We start from the raw sequence: 20,380 nt of genomic DNA on the forward strand, positions 1-20,380 counted from the left end.
AAATGCATATGGTGCCTTGCTAATGATGTGCGCTTTAGGAGGGGGGGTCACGAAGGGCAAGGCCCTTAGAATCTTCATTAAGCATGGATTTAAGCCTCACGTTAATAAACACTTATAGGATGGTAGAGCTGGGGCAAAGGTGAGACATAAACTGCTGATGTTCTGTTGTATGGCTGTGCTAGCGACCTCTGCCCTGGCGCTTTTGGCTATAATGGTTCCTATGGAAGCCAGTTTAGGGGTTGTTCAAGTTCGTCCCAGTGAGGAGCGAAAGGGGGGGGGATAGGGTACTGCCGGGCCAGGTCGGCTGTGGGAGGGGAAGTTTGGGGTGGGGTGGGTGGTTGGGGGCTGGTCTTGGGAGAGGGAAGTTTAAAGGGATGCCAAGCACTGTGTTGCCCTGTCTTACCAATTGTAGACGGTCCATGATAGATACGGAATTACAGAGAATAGGTTGCAGATCTGATGGAACTCCGTCGGTTGCCTATCGACCTCTCTTCTGGGATGGCTGATATGAGTGAATTGCATGCAATGTGTGACACGGATACATTGAATGCTCTTACGTGGAATGTGAGAGGGCTTAACGGTTACCGCAAGCTTAGGAAGGTGTTAAATTATCTACACAGGCACCACATTGACCTCGCTCTTCTCCAGGAAACCCACCTTCCACTTAAAAGTAAAATGCTGACAGCTAAGGGGTTAGGGGGAAATAGTGTCGCAGCAGGGTTCACTACACACTCTAGAGGGGTGGTCACATGGGTCAATCCTAAATCAAAACTGAAATTGGCATTGCTTATGGCTGACCAGGAAGGCCGCTACTTAATAGCCAGATGTGTCGGCAAGGGGCACGACCTCATAGTGGTGAATGTTTATGGGCCTAACTACGACAACCCCGAGTTTTACACTACCCTGGCAACGAATTGCAGATCACATGTTGGCTCTAGAATGCTATGGGGGGGTGATTTCAATTTTGTGTTCGACCCGGACCTTGACAGATCGGCCGGTCTGGCACGACGCCCGGCGGCCTCAGCATTACATATGCAGGCGGAATTGGTTAGGTTGGACCTTGTTGACATATGGAGGCATAAACACCCCACAAAAGGCAGTTACACACATTACTCGGCCTACCATGATGTCCACACAAGAATAGACTACTGGCTGGCATCTCAGGCAATGCTCAATAGTATAAAGAGGTGCGCGGTACTACCACGCACCCTCTCGGACCACTCTCCTCTACTTCTGGTGCTAGCGGTGCCGGCAAAGAGAATCCCCCCGTTTACATGGCGGTTTCCTCCTTATTCACTGTTAGATGATGTGTTCAGGGGGGAATTGGCTGAGGACATAGACACTTTCTTCAAGACGAATTTGGGGTCTGTTGATAGCTTTCAGACAGTGTGGGACACATTTAAGGTATATATCAGGGGTATGGGAATGTCCAAACATTCTAGTGTCCTTAAAACTATACGACACAGATTGAAGCAGCTAGAGGCCCAACTGTCAGACATGGAGGGGCGTCTGCAGACCAACCCTGAAGCTGACACAGTATCGCAGGTCAAGAGGTTACTCGCTGAGTATCACGAGGAGGCGGACAGGGAAGTGCAACATATGGGCAAGTACGCCACGGCGCGCACATACGGAGAGGGGGAGAGGCCCGGCTCGCTGCTGGCAAGAATGATGCGTAGTGACAGGCGACCTCTGGTGGTTGACGAACTGATAACACCCTCAGGGGAGGCGCTCACGGACAAAGTAGAGATTCTCTAAGAGTTTGAAAAGTATTATGCTGATCTCCACAAGTCCAGATCCTCACAAATCGAGGGGGAAATAGACGATTACCTTAGCTACATTAAAATGCCCTTCTTGCCCAACTCGCAGAGGGAATTCTTGATGACGCCCATACAGGAGGACGAGATCTTAGAGGCTCTGGCGGGGATACGCTCTGGTAGTGCCCCTGGGGCAGACAGGCTGACGGTGGGCTTCTATAAAACATTCAAAGACAAACTAGTCCCACACCTGATAACTCTTTTTGACGACATCTGCAGGAGGGCAGAATGCCTCCTTCTATGAGGGAAGCATTGCTTGTTACCATTTTAAAACCGGGGAAACCTCCTAATACATGTAGTTCTTATAGACCTCTCTCCCTGTTAAATGTAGACGCCAAACTGTTTGCTAAGGTGCTAGCTACACGCTAGGCTCTGCTTGTGCCGAAGTTGGTGGCACCGGAGCAGGCCGGATTCGTCCCCGATAGAAACCTCACGTACAATATTCGTACGGTACTGGGGATTATGCAACATGTGCGTCAGGAAAATAAAGCGTTAGCGATCTTTCTAGACATGGAGAAGGCCTTTGACTCCGTGGAGTGGCCATTCATGCTCAGAGTCTTATGGAAGTTGGGCCTGGGAGAACCCTTTCTACAGATGTTGGGGGCTTTGTATTACAAACCCGCAGCGAGACTAAGAATGGGGGACAGAGTCACCGACGCCTTTGAAATAAGTAGGGGAACTAGACAAGGGTGTCCCCTCTGACCCCTCCTATACGCACTGGTTGCGGAACCCCTGGCATGTGCGATCAGGGAATACCATAGCCTGGAGGGTATCAGCTTTCCGACATGCAAAAATGGAATCTCTACGTATGCCGATGACACTCTGCTGTATGTACGCGATCCGGAAACTAACCTCTCATCAGTTTTAAGAGAAGTAGTTCGTTTTGGGGCCCTCTCAGGGCTGAAAGTGAATTGGAACAAATCAGTTGCATTCCCATTGACACCTGTAACCCTGCCGTTCGATATGGAATACCCATTGCAGTGGTCGACCGACTCGGTCAGGTACTTAGGGATACAACTCCACACGGACCCAGACATACTGGTAAGAGAAAATTATGGAGTCGCATACACTAAACTAGTGGAAGATGTTGAAGCTTGGTGTAGGCTCCAGTTGTCCCTAATGGGCAGGATTGCCATTATGAAGATGGTGGTCTTACCCAGATTCCTATTCCTGTTTAATAACATCCCAGTGGCACTGTCCAAGGCCTTTTTCAAACAATTGACACAGGTGCTCATTAGGCTGGCCTGGGGGGCAAGCAACCCAGAATTAGGTGGAAGGTCTTAATACTTCCCTATGAGATGGGGGATTGGGTGCTCCAGACATGAAAGATACTACAGAGTGGCCCAAGCAGCTCATCTTCATACATGGATACATGGGAGCCCTGATATCCCTCATGTAATCCTTGAACGATTGTTCGCGGATCCCTCCCCCCTACCGGCCACGGTTTGCTTCCCAGTTGACCGTAGCATTGGTAAACTAGACTCAATCAAAGCTACGAATCACGCTTGGCGCGCGCTGGTACAGGCGCAGGGCTGTGAGCTACTGTATTCTCCACTAATGCAGATAGACTGGTCGGTTTGGTTGGCCCCGCTGAAAGAGAACGGTGTCACTAGAGCATTGCATGAACTGGGAATCAAGAAGATGAAAGACCTATTCATAGACGGGGTGGCTAAATCCTGGGAGCAGATTCCCCCCAGGCAGACGGAGGCTTCGCTTTTGTTAGGTTTCCAGTTTCACAGGGTTTGTAGTGCGATGCTGGACCTCTTAGGCCCAGACATGACGGAGCCACCGGAGGTCCCGGAATTAACGTAAGTGATTAAATCGACGTCGTCTCGCAAACTAGTCACCAATCTCAACAAACTAGGAGTCCGGCATACACAGTTCCAATACTCCAAAGCTAGGACAGAATGGCAGAGTGACCTGCAAATGCAAATTAATGACGAGATGTGGAAATATTGCTGCACTAGCACAAGGAAACTGTCACTTAATGGACGGCACAGATTAGTTCATTTTAAATTTCTGCAACGTGTTTATTATACTCCAGAGAGACTACATAGGTACGGGCTGAGACAATCAGCGGAGTGTGAACGCTGTCATGTCCAAGTTGCAGATTTTATCCATATGGCATGGAACTGTCCTGGCGTTAACAAGTTCTGGAAGGAGATTTTTTCTGAACTTAGTCTAATATTGGACGTTGAGATCCCGGCCGACCCGGCACTGGCTCTCCTGGGGTACTCCAAGCCACTGCCAGTCGCACAACGAAGATTGGCAGATATGGCCTTGGTAATGGCCAGGAGAGTGGTGGCTGTTTGCTGGATGAAAGGTCCATTGCCGACCAAGAAGAGATGAGCCAGAGATATGTTATATTGCTGCACCCAGTCGGAAATATACAGTGAACTGCTTCCACCCAAGAGTCGGCCAAAAAAATTCTGGGGTCTGTACCAGACATATGTACGCTCTGGGGAAGAGGTGGAGACAGAACAGAGTGAGGCAGTAGATTCACTTGAAATACTTGAGGAACACTCAGAACATGATTAGCGGGAGTCCCCGCCTACTGGAGAGAGCGTACTGGGTTCTGTGGAGCTGGGAGGGGTATAGTGCCAAATTGGGGGGGAGACAGGGGCCGGGAATACCTAACTTCCTGACGAATAGATGGGGTAATTGAACGGAGGAGAGTACTAATTGGCCATACATACATGGCATCGGAGATTAGAGCCCGGATACGAGTTACCCTTTCTCCCCAGTGGGTAGAGGGAGGGCTTACTGATAGACGACTACTAGGTAGTTAAGTAGGGAGTGCAACGGCTGGCAGGTTGTGGGTGGGGGGATTGTTGGGGTAGGTCTTTAGGATTAGAATTGTATACGGAAGCGACTGTTGGTACATAGCTTACCGGGCCTGGCATGATAATTATATGCGTATGGAAGTACACACATGTCTAGGGTGCCTGCGACTCATAAAACTACTTGGTACTAACTGTGCGACAGGAGGTTTTTGCCTTATTTTATACCTGAATGCCGCCGGGCCTCCGGGATGCCGGCTAAATGGCTGTGTACAATGAGTCCGCACTATGCAGATAAAATGTCGAATACTTGCTGCCGGCCCCAGGGTTGTAGGCTATACGCCGTGTAAACTGCTTTGTATGTGAATAAAGGTTTTTTTGGGGAAAAAAACAACTTTATGGAAAAGACACACTGGCCTTCCTGATGCTTGCTGGAAGTGTTCCTCTCCACTTGCTGATTTAAATCACATACTTTTTACGTGCATGCATGTTCATAAATTCTGGAAGAGCGTTTGGTCACAGATTAACTTAATCTTTGGTTCCAGAATCCCCTTCACCACACATTTATTTTTAGGGAGTTTATCTGCAGCCTGGATCAATTGTAACTCCAATACAAAGATTATAAACCTTCTGTTAGCAGTTGCTTTACAGCAAACAACCAAAAATTGGAAAGAGTTCACCAAATTATCTTATCAAGCTTGGTGGTACGCCATCTGTCATTACCACAGACTAGATACAGCCCTTGTACACCCTATTCATATAGCTTCGAAACGCTTGGATTTATGGCCAACTGTCACATCGTTCATAGATGCTAGTGCCAGGCGCTCCTTTTCCCTAACCACTATTCAACAAGAAGTCTTGCAACCTCCATGACTTTCCTCATGTTAGTTCTATATTAATTTGTTCATATTAATATCATTATTGTATCCTCTGTATAAAATGTCTTATCTCTTGGTATATACCAATTTAACTCTCCTTTTGTTTTCTATTACTCTATCCTTCAAGTCATATTAATCTAATATTTACACCTAACTATTTTGTTTTCTATGTTTTAACTGAATTCATGTGATTACTCATAGTCTGAATATATTGTGTACCTTTATCTTAAATGTCTGCAATAAACTTACTTCTGAACTTAAAAAGTATCGGCTATCCTTTTAAGACCCGACATAATGGCACTGTGGCATTTAACGCAAAACATTGCATGCAATATACCCCAAGAATAGACTAGAGGTCTGGCCGATAGAATTGCTTCGTGATTCATTAAGAGAGAGGGGTCTGCAAGTGTCATGACTCGTAAATGGAGTTTACATCATTTACATATTTATTTATTACCTGTGATTAGTATTATAAACACATTTTCAGCTTTTTCACAGAGAATACCCTGAGGCAACATTTCTTGTGCTTGCTACGTGGCCCTTGTCAAAACATAATTGGCTGGTTTTAAGATGTCTTCATTTTTTAAGGATTACTCTCATATTGCCTTTACAGTGATTTAAAAACATTGAGGTAACTCAAGGCAGGTACAATAAACCGATGTCGTAAGCTTGACACAACAAAAGAATCAAAAGGAATAGGTGTAACGGTTGCAAATGGAAATGACAGGCAAAATCAGAAACAGGAAAACAGAGCATTGTGAACACTAAGGGATTCATTCAGAATTCTAAAATGCATCCCTCGTTACATATAGAACCTATTACCTTCTCTGCTAAGTGTCAGAGAGACTGACAATTGTGGCAGCACAAATGTAGTGAGGAGAATGGCCTTACTTCCCGTCTGCAATTGTGGAAATGCCTAGTGACTTCCTCCTCATAAAATACGTCAAGTGTCCTTTAACTGTTTTTTTAAGCTAGTTATACCTTTGACATCTTTGGAAAGAGACTGCATCTGCATGTGGGCAGTATTCTTGAATGTGAGCATGTAAGTGTGCTTAGCTGTGTGAATGAAGGAGTCCACAGGATTACATATATATTAACAAGATGATGTTTATCTAGGTTTCATGAAGTTCAGGGTTCACGCTGGAGCCAGGAGTCTGCTAAATTTGCACTACTTTTATTCCTGCCCCGATTAGTCTCCGAGTTGGTAGGGGAGGTAGACATCTGTACCTTTTGAAATGGCTGCAGTTCCTCCCCTTCCTCCTGCCATTTTCTGCCCGCCTGAAGAATTGGGCTTCCTGTCTGAGTTCATTTAATTTGCCCTGGAATAGCTGAAACTGGCACAGGAAATGCTAGAATGTAGTATGATCCCTGCATGCACTGAAAACATACTATCCATTCCTCTGTAGTATTGTTAGGGTCCCCCATAGTTTGAAAGGTGGAGAGCATTTGATTGGCCAGGTCTCTCCATAAGTTTTCAGTCTTTTACTAGTAGAGGGTTACATACTTCTCTCGACACAATAGTGAAGACGAAAAAACCTATGATCCAGGGAAAGAGCCTTGCTAGTTGCTACCTCCCTTCCAGACTTGGACAAGAAAGGGCTAGGCCAGAAAAAATAGCTATTCTGACTGGCCTGTACAAGAATAAGACCTGGAGGAAGACTACTGTATGCTCAGGAGGAGTGACGGAGAGCCAGCCAAACACAGAGCTCAGCTGTCTGAGAGGATGTGTGGAAGACAGATGTTTGACTGTACCTGCTTCACGAACACAAGGTCGACCCCAACTAGATGCTCTGGAGTAATCAATTATGGAGAATCTCCATCAGGGCCCAGGGGAAGAGTCCTCACCAGTTACTGTGGGAAGGGTACGTCTATGTCATTCCTCATCATCCACCAAGCAGTAGAGAGTCTATGTACACTTTCTAGCTATCCCCTACATCTTCAGGATGGATGGATGGCGTTACAACGCATACTTTTACAATGCATATCTTTACAGCGCATTTTTTACAACGCAACATCCTTTACAACGCATTCCATTACAATGCATGCCATTACAACGAATTTTCTGAAAACTACCTTTACAACACATTCCATTACAACGCATACTACCTTTACAACGCATACCATTACAACGCATACCATTACATTGCATGTATAGTAAGTATTGGATAGTGTAGGGGTAAAAATTACTATTCTAACTCCAGGGGGTGCAACAGTAGGGTAAGTGTTAGATAGTGTAGGGGTAAAAATTACTATTCTAACTCCCGGGGTTGCAACAGTAGGGTAAGTGTTGGATAGTGTAAGGGTACTATGCGTTGTAATGACATGCGTTGTAATGGTATGCGTTGTAATGACTGCGTTGTAATGACATGAGTTGTAATAGCATGCGTTGTAGTGTCATGCGTGGTAATGGTTGCGCTGTAATGGCATGCGTTGTAAGGGATGTTGCGTTGTAATGACTGCGTTGTAATGGTAGTGTGTTGTAAAAGTTGCGTTGTAAAGGTTGTTTCCCTTCAGGATTACTTCAACTTTACCACCGGGACAAGGGATTTACCCCCAGATTCATCAAAGTCCTGTTTTGCGAGTCCTTAATAGCGAATTTTAAGGAATCGCTATTAAAGACTCGCAAAACGGGATGCATGTAGAAATCGCAATATTTTTTGCGATTTCTACTGCTTCCTTATTTGCGATTCGGTAATTGCTAATCGCAAATAAGAAATGGCTTTCCCATTCATTCCTATGGGCCTAAAGGCCCATTGGTATGAATGGGGAGTCATTCGTTATTTGCGATTAGCAATTAGCGAATCGCAAATAAGGAAGCGATTTCAAGGATGCCTGGGTGTCCAAAGGACACCCTGTAGCACCCCTGAAATGGTAAGGTACACTGGTGTTGCGCACACACATGTCCAAAGGATATGTGTGTGTGTAACATACAACTTAGAAAAATGCACTGAAGTGCATTTTTCTATGTTTTCGCTATTTACCACGTAGTTAGACTTGGCGGTAAATAGCGGCCCCAGATTGCGAATTCGCAATTTTAAAATGGTTCATGAATTGCATTTAAGGAATCTCAAATTGAGATTCCTTAAATGCAATTATTCGCAATTTAGTGATTTCTAAAATCGCGATTTTTGCATTTGGGATGATGAATCCCAAATGCAAAAATAGCGCTCGCAAAGGGCCAGATTCTCAGAATTTGGCCCTTTGCGAGCCGATTTCGGCTTGATGAATCTGGCTGTTAGTGAGGTAGCAGAACGATAATGGTCTGATTCGGAAATCACTGAAATTGTGGTTTTAACCCAAGCGTTGTTGTTATTGGGCCTGATCACGAAAGAATTTTGACTGGTACTATTTGATGTCCTTCTTGAGAAGTTAAGGTGGTGCTTCATTAAAGCACTTTTACCACTGTATTACGAAAACAGGATTCTGGATATGATAGTGTGTGACAAGAACTTTTGCGCATATTTGCTGTGTGGCATTTTGTTGTTGTGGTAATACGTTTGTTAGATCTGGGGGTCTCTAGTTGGCAGAGGTAGGTACCACTGTCCAAATAGGGACCCTTGCTTCTAGTCAGGGCAAGGAGATAACCCTCTGAGATAACCCCTGCTCACCCTCTAGGTAGCTTGGCATGAGCAGTCTAGGCTAACCAGAGGCAATGCGTAAAGTATTTGTACCAACACTCACAGTAACACAGTGAAAACACCACAACTGACTCCACAACAGTTTAGAAAAATAAAGGTATTTTTAATCTAAACTACACAAGACCAAAACGACAAAAATCCAACATACACAGATCAAGAATATGGTTTCAAAAAGAGTTCTTAAGGTTGCGTTAGAGTTCTCTATGTTGCGATAGAATTCTCTACTGATGCGTGAAAAGTTCACAGTTGCGTCACGTTTATTCACAGTACCTTTTAGTTGCAACAAAGTTCCAAAAGCCGAAGCTGGTGCGGTGGAAAACAAGCGATGCGTTGCTCCTGAGACCCTGGGGAGGCGATGCGACAGCCCCGCTGCAGCAGCGGGCGTGTTGCGGCGAATCCGGTCTGTATGGGGAGGAAGGCCACTTGTATGGATTCCGTTGCGTAGGTTCCGTAGGAAGTCTGTTCTAGCAAAGGCACGATGCGACGATCTCGTAGGGGCTGCGACGATCTCCGGGGCGACGATGCGCGGTCCAGCGGGGATCCTCTCTCTCGCAGCTCCTCGATGCGTTGATTCTGCGACGATGCTCGCAGCGACGTGATGCGGTCCGCAAGCAAGCGGTGCGGCGATCTCACCCAGCGACGACAGGCTTTGCGTTGATACTCGCAGCGATGTTCGATTCTCCCGCACCGGTCTGGTGCGTCCCGCAAACGAAGGGTGCGATGTCTCTGGCAGCGGCGTCAGGCGCTGCGACGATCTCGACCTCCGTAGCGGCGGGAAACTTCTCGCACTGTCGGGGATGCGCTCCGCAAGCGAGCGATGCGACACTTTTCGGATTCAAAAGTCACTCAAGCTTAGTTTCAAGCTTCCCAGCTCAGGTACAACTTCCAGAGGCCCCACAACTGGATCAAGCACTCTAGGAAGGACAGAACTCTCTCAGCAGAGTTCAGGAAAGCTGGGGGTGAAGTCCTTTTGTTCCTGGGACTTCAAAACAGGGAGCCAGCTCTTCTCAGGCCCTTGGAGATTCCTTCAAGACAGGGGACACAGCTCAGCAGCAAAGTCCTTCCCCTCTCCTTGGCAGCAAAGCAACAGGTCAGTCCAGCAGAGCAACAGCAGGACAATCTTCCTTCTTCAGTTTCAGCTTTCTCCTTGGCAGAGGTTCCTTCTTGATTTCCAGGATGATCTAATTTTCTGTTGTCAGGGGTCCTGTACTTATACCCCTAAAGTCTTTGTTCTCTTGGTGCATGTGGGCCCTGAGCCCAGTCTGAACCAGTTCTGGGTGGATCCTGAGCACTTTGTTTTGCTGGCTGCATCTTTCCTTTCAGAGTGAGGGGCAGGGTCCTCAGCCGCCCAGCAGGGGGGTGGAGCCAGCATTGTGGAAGGCAGGCACAGCCCTATTCAGCCCAGGTGCTAACTCCTCCCCCCACTCCAGTTGCAACTGCAGTCATTCAGCCTAGTGCTGACTCATCCATCCTGCTGGGGAATTCCCCAGCCCCTGTCACTCACAAACCAGACAGTCAATACACAAACAGGCCCAGGCACACAGAAGGGTTAGACAAGAGAACAGCAACTTTCTAAAAGTGCTGTTCTCAAACCCAGGATTTAAAAACAACCTTTCCTAAAAGATGTGTTATTAAATTCTGAGTTCAGGGATACTAGATACTTATGTCCCATCTTGTTCCTATGGGAAGAAATGCTGTTAACCACTGTAGCCAGCATCCCCCATGTTAATCTATGGAGCAAGATAGCCTTACAATAGTGAAAAACGAAAATGGCTGTAATTCACTACCAGAACATGTTACCTGCACCAGTACATGCTCTACCTTTCACATACACTGCACCCTGCCCAGGGGGGTACCTTGGGCCTTCCATAGGGGTGGCTGATGTGCACAAAAAGGGAAGGGTTAGGCCTGGTCAGTGGGGACACTGGCCAGGAGGACATGGCAGTTCTAAACTGCCCATAGGCACTGCAGTGGCGGGCCTGAGACACCATTTTAGAGCTACTCCTGTGGGTGGCACAATCAGTGCTGCAGGCGCACTAGTAGCATTTGTCATCACCAGCCCTGGCACACCCAGTGCACTTTACTAGGGACTTCATGGTGATACAAACATGACAAACATGTAGATCCAATCAGAATAACAATTTACACAGGGAGCACTTACACTCTGGCACTGATCAGCAGTGGCAGAGTGTCCAAAGCATCTAAACCAGCAAAAACGAAATCCAGCACAGCATCAAAAATACAGGAGGTAGAGGCAAAAAGATAGGGGGAAACCACGCCAAAGATGCCAGGTCTAACACGTGTCCCCTCCAGCTGAAAGTGGGGAGAACTACCCACCCTCTTGGGAGTTCTCTTCACTAAGGCGGAAAAACCTGGACAGACCATCAGCGTTGGCGTGTTCTGTACCAGGGCGGTGTTCCACCGTAAAGTCCATTCCCTGTAGGGAGATGGACCACCTCAACAGCTTTGGATTCTCACCCCTCATCTGCATTAACCATCTGAGGGGCCTGTGGTCGGTCTGAACACGGAAGTGAGTCCCAAATAGGTAGGGCCTCAACTTCTTCAGAGCCCAGACCACAGCAAATGCTTCTCTCTCTATCACACTCCACCTCTGTTCCCTGGGGAGTAGTCTCCTGCTAATGAAGGCTACCGGCTGGTCTCCTCCCTCCTCAGTGATTTGTGAGAGTACTGCTCCCACACCATGCTCTGAAGCGTCTGTCTGAACTATGAACTCACTGGAAAAGTCAGGTGCCTTGAGCACCGGCGCTGTGCACATAGCAGTTTTCAGGGTTTCAAAAGCAGTTTGGCAGGCGTCAGTCCAGTCAACTCTTTTGGGCAACTTCTTGGAAGTGAGTTCTGTCAAGGGGGCGACAATGGTGCCATATCCCTTGACAAACCGTCGGTAATACCCGGTGAGTCCTAAAAAGGCCCTCACCTCTGTCTGGGTCTTGGGGGGCTCCCAGGCCAGAATGGTATCAATCTTGGCCTGTAGGGGCGCCACCTGGCCGCTCCCCACCTGGTGTCCCAAATACACCACATATCCCTGCCCTATCTGGCACTTGCTGGCCTTGATAGTGAGGCCTGCCCTTTGCAGAGCCTTCAACACTTCGCAGAGGTGTTGCAGGTGTTCCTCCCACGTGGAGCTGAACACAGCAATGTCATCCAGGTATGCGGCACTGAATTCCTCCAGCCCGGTCAGTACCTGGTTAACCAGTCTCTGGAATGTGGCAGGGGCATTCTTCAACCCAAAGGGCATGACACGGAACTGGAAGTGCCCCTCTGGCGTTGAAAATGCAGACCTCTCTTTGGCCCCATCAGTTAAGGCAATCTGCCAGTACCCCGAAGTCAAATCAAATGTACTGAGGTACTGGGCAGCTCCCAACCGATCCACGAGCTCATCAGCTCTGAGGATGGGGTGTGCGTCAGTCTTCGTGACCGCATTGAGCCCACGGTAGTCCACGCAAAACCGGAGTTCTGGAGGGCCACCGGGGGTAGCAGCTTTCTTGGGTACCAAGACCACTGGGCTAGCCCAGGGGCTGCTGGAGGGCTCAATCACCCCTAGCGCCAACATCTTGGAAACCTCTTCCTTGATGCTGGCCCTGACCTTGTCAGCTACCCTGTAAAATTTCTGTTTCACAGGCAGACTGTCTCCAGTGTCCACATCATAGACACACCAGTTGGTGACTCCTGGGGTCAGGGAGAACAGGGAGGAGAACTGACCCAACACTTGGCGACAGTCACTCTGCTGTTCTGGGGTCAGGGTGGGCGAGAGGACCACACCATCCACTGACCCATCTTGCTCCTTAACTGCCAGGAGGTCAGGGAGAGGATCACTATCCTCTTCCATTCCTGCATCTGTAGCCAGGAGCATGGTTACTTCAGACCTCTTAAAGTGTGGTTTGAGGCGGTTCACATGCAAGACTCTCAGGGGCTGCCTGGGAGTCTTGAGGTTAACCAGGTAGGTTACCTCACTCTTCCTTTCCACCACCTCATATGGCCCAGTCCACTTGTCTTGGAGCGCACAGGGCTCCACTGGCGCCATCACCCACACTTCCTGCCCAGGTTGAAATTCGACCAGAGTGGTATTCTGGTCGTACCATCTTTTCATTTCTTCCTGGCTTGCTTCCAGGTTCGCCTGAGCGAGCTTCCTGAAGCGTTGTGTCTGGTTGCGGATGGCCAGCACATAGCTGAACACATCCTGAGGGGTTTTCCCACAGGACTTTTCCCAACCCTCCTTCACCAGTGAGAGAGGTCCTCTAACAGGGTGGCCATACAGGAGTTCAAAGGGACTGAACCCTAGGGACTTCTGAGGCACCTCCCTGTAGGCAAACAACAGGCATGGTAACAAGACGTCCCACTTGCGTCTCATGGGCTCCGCTAGGCCCATAATCATACCTTTCAGGGTCCGGTTGAACCTTTCAACCAACCCATTTCCTTGAGGGTGGTAAGGAGTGGTGAACTTATAAGTTACCCCACACTCCTCCCACAGAGACTTCATGTACTTAGAGATGAAGTTGGTACCTCGGTCGGAGACCACCTCTCTGGGGAACCCCACACGGGAAAAGATCCCCATCAATGCACGGCCCACCACGGGTGCTGTGATTGTCCTGAGAGGGACTGCTTCCAGGTACCGGGTGGCATGGTCCACCAAGACCAGGATGAACCTGTTGCCTAAGGCTGTCTTGGGGTCCAGGGGCCCTACAATGTCTATGCCCACCCGCTCGAAAGGGGTGCTCACTACTGGGAAGGGTTGAAGGGGTGCCTTCAACTTTGTTCCAGTCTTGCCACTGGCTTGACAGGTGTGGCAAGATCTGCAAAAGGAACCAACGTGCTTTCTCATCTGGGGCCAGTGGAAGTGGGTGACAAGCCGGTTTAGGGTCTTGTCTTGCCCCAGATGTCCTGCAAGAGGCACGTCATGAGCCAGACCCATTAGGAAGTTTCTGAAGCGCTCGGGTACCACCAGCACACGGGCTGCACCGGGCTCAGCAAACTTAGGCTCGCTATATAACAAGTCGTCTTCCCAGTAGATGAAGTGATCTCTGGCTGCTTCACCTGCTGCCTGATCTACAGCCTGTTGCCGCAGACCAATGAGGGAAGGGCACTCCTTCTGCGCCTTGCAGAATTCCTCCCTGGAGGGACCACCTTCCTGCTGCCAATGGGTCAGCTCAGGCAAGTCTCCCAGTTCGGCTACCTTTTCCCCTGTAGGTTCCAGGGCATCCCCCTCAGGTTCTGCTTCCTCCTGGACCGTGGGAACGGCTGGGGCTGGTTTCCCGCGCCCCCTGCCTCTTCCTCTCCTGGCAGGTCTCTGGGCCACTGTTTCAGGCTCCAGTTCTGCTGACTCCCCCCTACTGGCTGTCATAGCACGTGTGGACACACAGATCCACGCAGGCAAACCCAACATCTCCAAGTGAGTTCTGTGTTCTACATCCTTCCATGGAGAACTCTCCAGGTCGTTACCTAACAGACAGTCTACAGGCAAGGCATCACTGACAACTACCTCCAAAAGACCAGAGACTCCCCCCCATTCAAAGGGAACACGTGCCAGCTTGCTGAAGCGCACTGAACTGTCAGCTGCCACTAGTGCGCGGAGTACATCCGGGATGATTTGCTCTTCAGACACCCACTGACACCTCACTGATGTCACGCTGGCTCCTGTGTCTCTCAGAGCCTCAATCTCCCTCCCATTGATGGTCACCTTCTGCCCATATTTCTTAGTGTTAGAGGGCAGTAAGGTTTCTTGGACCACCTCTTGGTCTCCTAGAGAGACAAGGGTCATAACTGCTACCTCCCCCCAATCACTAGAAACCAAATCCCCTCCCAAAGCTACACTAGCTAACTCTGGGGCGGGGGCACCAGTGGGTGCTTGCTTCTTCTTGGGACATTTTGGAGCTATGTGGCCCACCTCATTGCAGTGATAGCAGGTAGGTGGGCCCCTGTTGTCTTTATTGTCCCGCCTGCCCTTAGAGGGCCATGGCTGTTTAGGTTTGGGGGGTTGGGATTCCTTTCCCTGGGAACTATTTTGGGGCCCTTCTGAGAACTCCTTTTGATTACCCTTGTCCCCCCCACTCTTCTGCTGGCGACCCTGCCCACCTTTGGCTGTGGTACCCACAATTCCTCTGTGGACCCTGGTACTGGTCCAGCGGTCCGCCTCCTTAGCAAGCTCAATGGGGTCTGTCAGCTTGCTGTCTAAAAGATGCTGGCGCAGCTCTGGAACACAAAGACTACTCAAGTGCTCCCAACTGATTAAATGCAACAACCCCTTAAAATCAGTTACTTTACTGCCCTTCATCCAACCTTCCAGTGCACGCGAGTACAAATTCACACACTCCATCCAAGTCTCAGACTCTCTCTTCTTGGAGTTCCTAAACTGCAGTCTGTACTGCTCTGGGTTAAGGCCATACCTGAGACATAAGGCCTCCTTCATATTGGGGTAGGTCATGGCACCTGCTAATTCTAAGGGCTCTAGAGCACTCCTCCCAGAAGCCTCAAAATGTTTCCACAGGCCCGCCCCCCCAATACTGATCAGGCACACCATTCATCTTCAATGCAATTTCATACGAAGTGAACCAGGCATAAATATCCTCACCCCTATGGTAATTCTGTACCAGGTCCTTGGGAATATATACTTTACCCCCATGCACTGGCTGCGCGCTGCCACCATTTGAACTGGCATCCACCTCCTTGGCTTTAAGATCCAGTTCTTTCATGCTCAACTCATGAGCCAAAAGCTATTTCTTTTCCTCTAGGGCACGAGCCTCTCTCTTGTCTTCCGCTGCCCTTTCTTTCTCCAATTCTAATTGCCTCTGTTTCATTTTCATGACTTCCAAGTCATATTCTCTCATTCTCTGATTTTCTTGTAACTCTTCTGGGGTGAGGCCCCTACCGGAGTGGTTGCTGCCAGCTCCTGAGCCTACTCTGCCCACTGGCAGATCTTTGACTTGAAAACCATTCCCTCCATTTACATCATCATCTCCCTCTTGTGCCTCCCAATGGGCCTTCAAGATTCTCTGCAGCTCCTCCTTTCTGTAGGCGCTCTTTATGGGGCACTCAAACTCAAGGCAGAATTTCCTAAGTTGCTCAACTTTGTATGAATACAAATCTCCAATGGCAAACTCCAATTCTACTTCCACCTCCTTACTGGGTGCTTTCCCATTCAAAGACATGATGCTTGGAAGAGTTACTCAAAAATAGAAAAATCAAAACCAAAAACCAGTAGTATGCGGTGGCGTAGTGGTCTGCACTCACTAGTGATGTACACCAATTACTGTGGGTCAAGTACAAATACAAGTTCAAATCCCACCGCCTGACCACCAATGTTAGATCTGGGGGTCTCTAGTTGGCAGAGGTAGGTACCACTGTCCAAATAGGGACCCTTGCTTCTAGTCAGGGCAAGGAGATAACCCTCTGAGATAACCCCTGCTCACCCTCTAGGTAGCTTGGCACGAGCAGTCTAGGCTAACCAGAGGCAATGCGTAAAGTATTTGTACCAACACTCACAGTAACACAGTGAAAACACCACAACTGACTCCACAACAGTTTAGAAAAATAAAGGTATTTTTAATCTAAACTACACAAGACCAAAACGGCAAAAATCCAACATACACAGATCAAGAATATGGTTTCAAAAAGAGTTCTTAAGGTTGCGTTAGAATTCTCTATGTTGCGATAGAATTCTCTACTGATGCGTGAAAAGTTCACAGTTGCGTCACGTTTACTCTCAGTACCTTTTAGTTGCAACAAAGTTCCAAAAGCAGAAGCTGGTGCGGTGGAAAACAAGCGATGCGTTGCTCCTGAGACCCTGGGGAGGCGATGCGACAGCCCCGCTGCAGCAGCGGGCGTGTTGCGGCGAATCCGGTCTGTATGGGGAGGAAGGCCACTTGTATGGATTCCGGTGCGTAGGTTCCGTAGGAAGTCTGTTCTCGCAAAGGCACGATGCGACGATCTCGTAGGGGCTGCGAAGATCTCCGGGGCGACGATGCGCGGTCCAGCGGGGATCCTCTCTCTCGCAGCTCCTCGATGCGTTGATTCTGCGACGATGCTCGCAGCGACGTGATGCGGTCCGCAAGGAAGCGGTGCGGCGATCTCACCCAGCGACGACAGGCTCTGCGTTGATACTCGCAGCGATGTTCGATTCTCCCGCACCGATCTGGTGCGCCCCGCAAACGAAGGGTGCGACGTCTCTGGCAGCGGCGTCTGGCGCTGCGACGATCTCGACCTCCGTAGCGGCGGGAAACTTCTCGCACTGTCGGGGATGCGCTCCGCAAGCGAGCGATGCAACACTTTTCGGATTCAAAAGTCACTCAAGCTTAGTTTCAAGCTTCCCAGCTCAAGTACAACTTCCAGAGGCCCCACAACTGGATCAAGCACTCTAGGAAGGACAGAACTCTCTCAGCAGAGTTCAGGAAAGCTGGGGGTGAAGTCCTTTTGTTCCTGGGACTTCAAAACAGGGAGCCAGCTCTTCTCAGGCCCTTGGAGATTCCTTCAAGACAGGGGACACAGCTCAGCAGCAAAGTCCTTCCCCTCTCCTTGGCAGCAAAGCAACAGGTCAGTCCAGCAGAGCAACAGCAGGACAATCTTCCTTCTTCAGTTTCAGCTTTCTCCTTGGCAGAGGTTCCTTCTTGATTTCCAGGATGATCTAATTTTCTGCTGTCAGGGGTCCTGTACTTATAACCCTAAAGTCTTTGTTCTCTTGGTGCATGTGGGCCCTGAGCCCGGTCTGAACCAGTTCTGGGTGGATCCTGAGCACTTTGTTTTGCTGGCTGCATCTTTCCTTTCAGAGTGAGGGGCAGGGTCCTCAGCCGCCCAGCAGGTGGGTGGAGCCAGCATTGTGGAAGGCAGGCACAGCCCTATTCAGCCCAGGTGCTAACTCCTCCCCCCACTCCAGTTGCAACTGCAGTCATTCAGCCTAGTGCTGACTCATCCATCCTGCTGGGGAATTCCCCAGCCCCTGTCACTCACAAACCAGACAGTCAATACACAAACAGGCCCAGGCACCCAGAAGGGTTAGACAAGAGAACAGCAACTTTCTAAAAGTGCTGTTCTCAAACCCAGGATTTAAAAACAACCTTTCCTAAAAGATGTGTTATTAAATTCTGAGTTCAGGGATACTAGATACTTATGTCCTATCTTGTTCCTATGGGAAGAAATGCTGTTAACCACTGTAGCCAGCATCCCCCATGTTAATCTATGGAGCAAGATAGCCTTACAATAGTGAAAAACGAAAATGGCTGTAATTCACTACCAGAACATGTTACCTGCACCAGTACATGCTCTACCTTTCACATACACTGCACCCTGCCCAGGGGGGTACCTTGGGCCTTCCATAGGGGTGGCTGATGTGCACAAAAAGGGAAGGGTTAGGCCTGGTCAGTGGGGACACTGGCCAGGAGGACATGGCAGTTCTAAACTGCCCATAGGCACTGCAGTGGCAGGCCTGAGACACCATTTTAGAGCTACTCCTGTGGGTGGCACAATCAGTGCTGCAGGCGCACTAGTAGCATTTGTCATCACCAGCCCTGGCACACCCAGTGCACTTTACTAGGGACTTCATGGTGATACAAACATGCCAAACATGTATATCCAATCAGAATAACAATTTACACAGGGAGCACTTACACTCTGGCACTGATCAGCAGTGGCAGAGTGTCCAAAGCATCTAAACCAGCAAAAACGAAATCCAGCACAGCATCAAAAATACAGGAGGTAGAGGCAAAAAGATAGGGGGAAACCACGCCAAAGATGCCAGGTTTAACAACGTTCTGTTGTTTTTGTGCTGTTGTGTTTTTGTGTGGCATTTGCGCAATTTGTTGTGTGTTACTGCAGTTGTTGTGCTGCATTCTGTTTTGACTGTGATGTTCCTTGTTATGGTTTAATTGTGTTGGCTCTCTTCGTATTTCATATTTTGTTCTTCTCTTACCTAAATCCTTGTGTCTTATGTCACTACATTCCTGTGTAATTCAAATGGCTCACTACTGTAGATGCATTTATTATGGTTATTCACATGTATGTACAGCTGTTGCCACTCTGATTACCCACAATGCAAGGTAAGAGAATAATTGCAATAATATTTTGTTTATGACTATCAAAATGCCATAAAATAAATTCATTAAAAAAATGGTTTAATCGTGTTGTTATGCTATTCTGTTATGTTCTGTTGTTTGGTTTAGATATGTCAACAAAAACAGCTACATTTCCAGCTAAAATCAAACACATGCCTTTAAAGTTCTTGCGACAAGCAACTATTTTTCCACACATAAGGTGGTAAAATAACACTGCTCTAGCTCTTCAACTATGTAAGAAGCTAGTCAACCCAAAACGGTTGCAGAGACTTTGGGCCTCACTTTTGAGAAACTGGCGTAGGGCAGTGCAACAAATCTTTTTGCTGTGCTGCCCTATGCCAATGTGAAAGGGCAGGAATGCACCGTATTTATGAAATACAGTGAATTCCTGTCCTTTCTCCCTACACTGCTGCAGAATTTGCTGCCTAGCCCCAATGTAGGCACCCTGGCACCATGGTGAAAAGGTACCTCCATTGCAGACAGGATTGTTTTCATGCTGTAATGGGCACCTTCCTGCCCAAAAAGCAATCAATGGAGGCATTTTCCACTTTCTATGTGTGTTGCAGAATGCAGCACACATAAAAAGTGGAAAAAACCGAGGAGACATAAAACTATTTCTCCTTGTTATGCCTGCTCTGGGGAGGCGTAAGGTTTTGGCACTACCCCAGCTTGATGTGATTAAGTAAATCTGGGTCAGCGTCAAAATCCATGGGTGTTGCTTTGGACAATCCACTGTAACGCCCATGGAAGGCCCCCTTGATACAGAGTAAATCAAGGCAGCAACTTTCGCTGCTTTGTCTTAGTCTTACTCCATATCAATGAGGTCCTGTAAAACCATGCAGATTGGCTTTGCGTCGTGTCATAGATATGATTGAGAGGCTTGCGCTTGAAGAGCATAACAAAAAGTGACTCTAAGGTGGCACAAGCCTCTCATAAATAAGCCCTTTAGTCTTTACTTAGCGCTGCCAGTGCTCACCTTTTGAAATAAGGCCCATTGTCTAAACCCGCAACTCCCTCGGTCCATGCATTGTCTACAGCCTTGTTTCTACACATTCTGTGCCCATTGGTGGGTGCCACAATCCCCGTGGGTGAGTTGCCACCAGATTTCGACTGCAACCAGCAGGTTCAGAGATACAGGTCCCCGAATTTTGTGCCATCTAAGTGGTTATCAAGATGTACTAGGAGCTTGGTCAGCTACTACACCCGGCAACC

The sequence above is a fragment of the Lissotriton helveticus genome, chromosome 6 (genome assembly GCF_964261635.1).
Source record: "Lissotriton helveticus chromosome 6, aLisHel1.1, whole genome shotgun sequence".
Taxonomy (NCBI): Eukaryota; Metazoa; Chordata; class Amphibia; order Caudata; family Salamandridae; genus Lissotriton; species Lissotriton helveticus.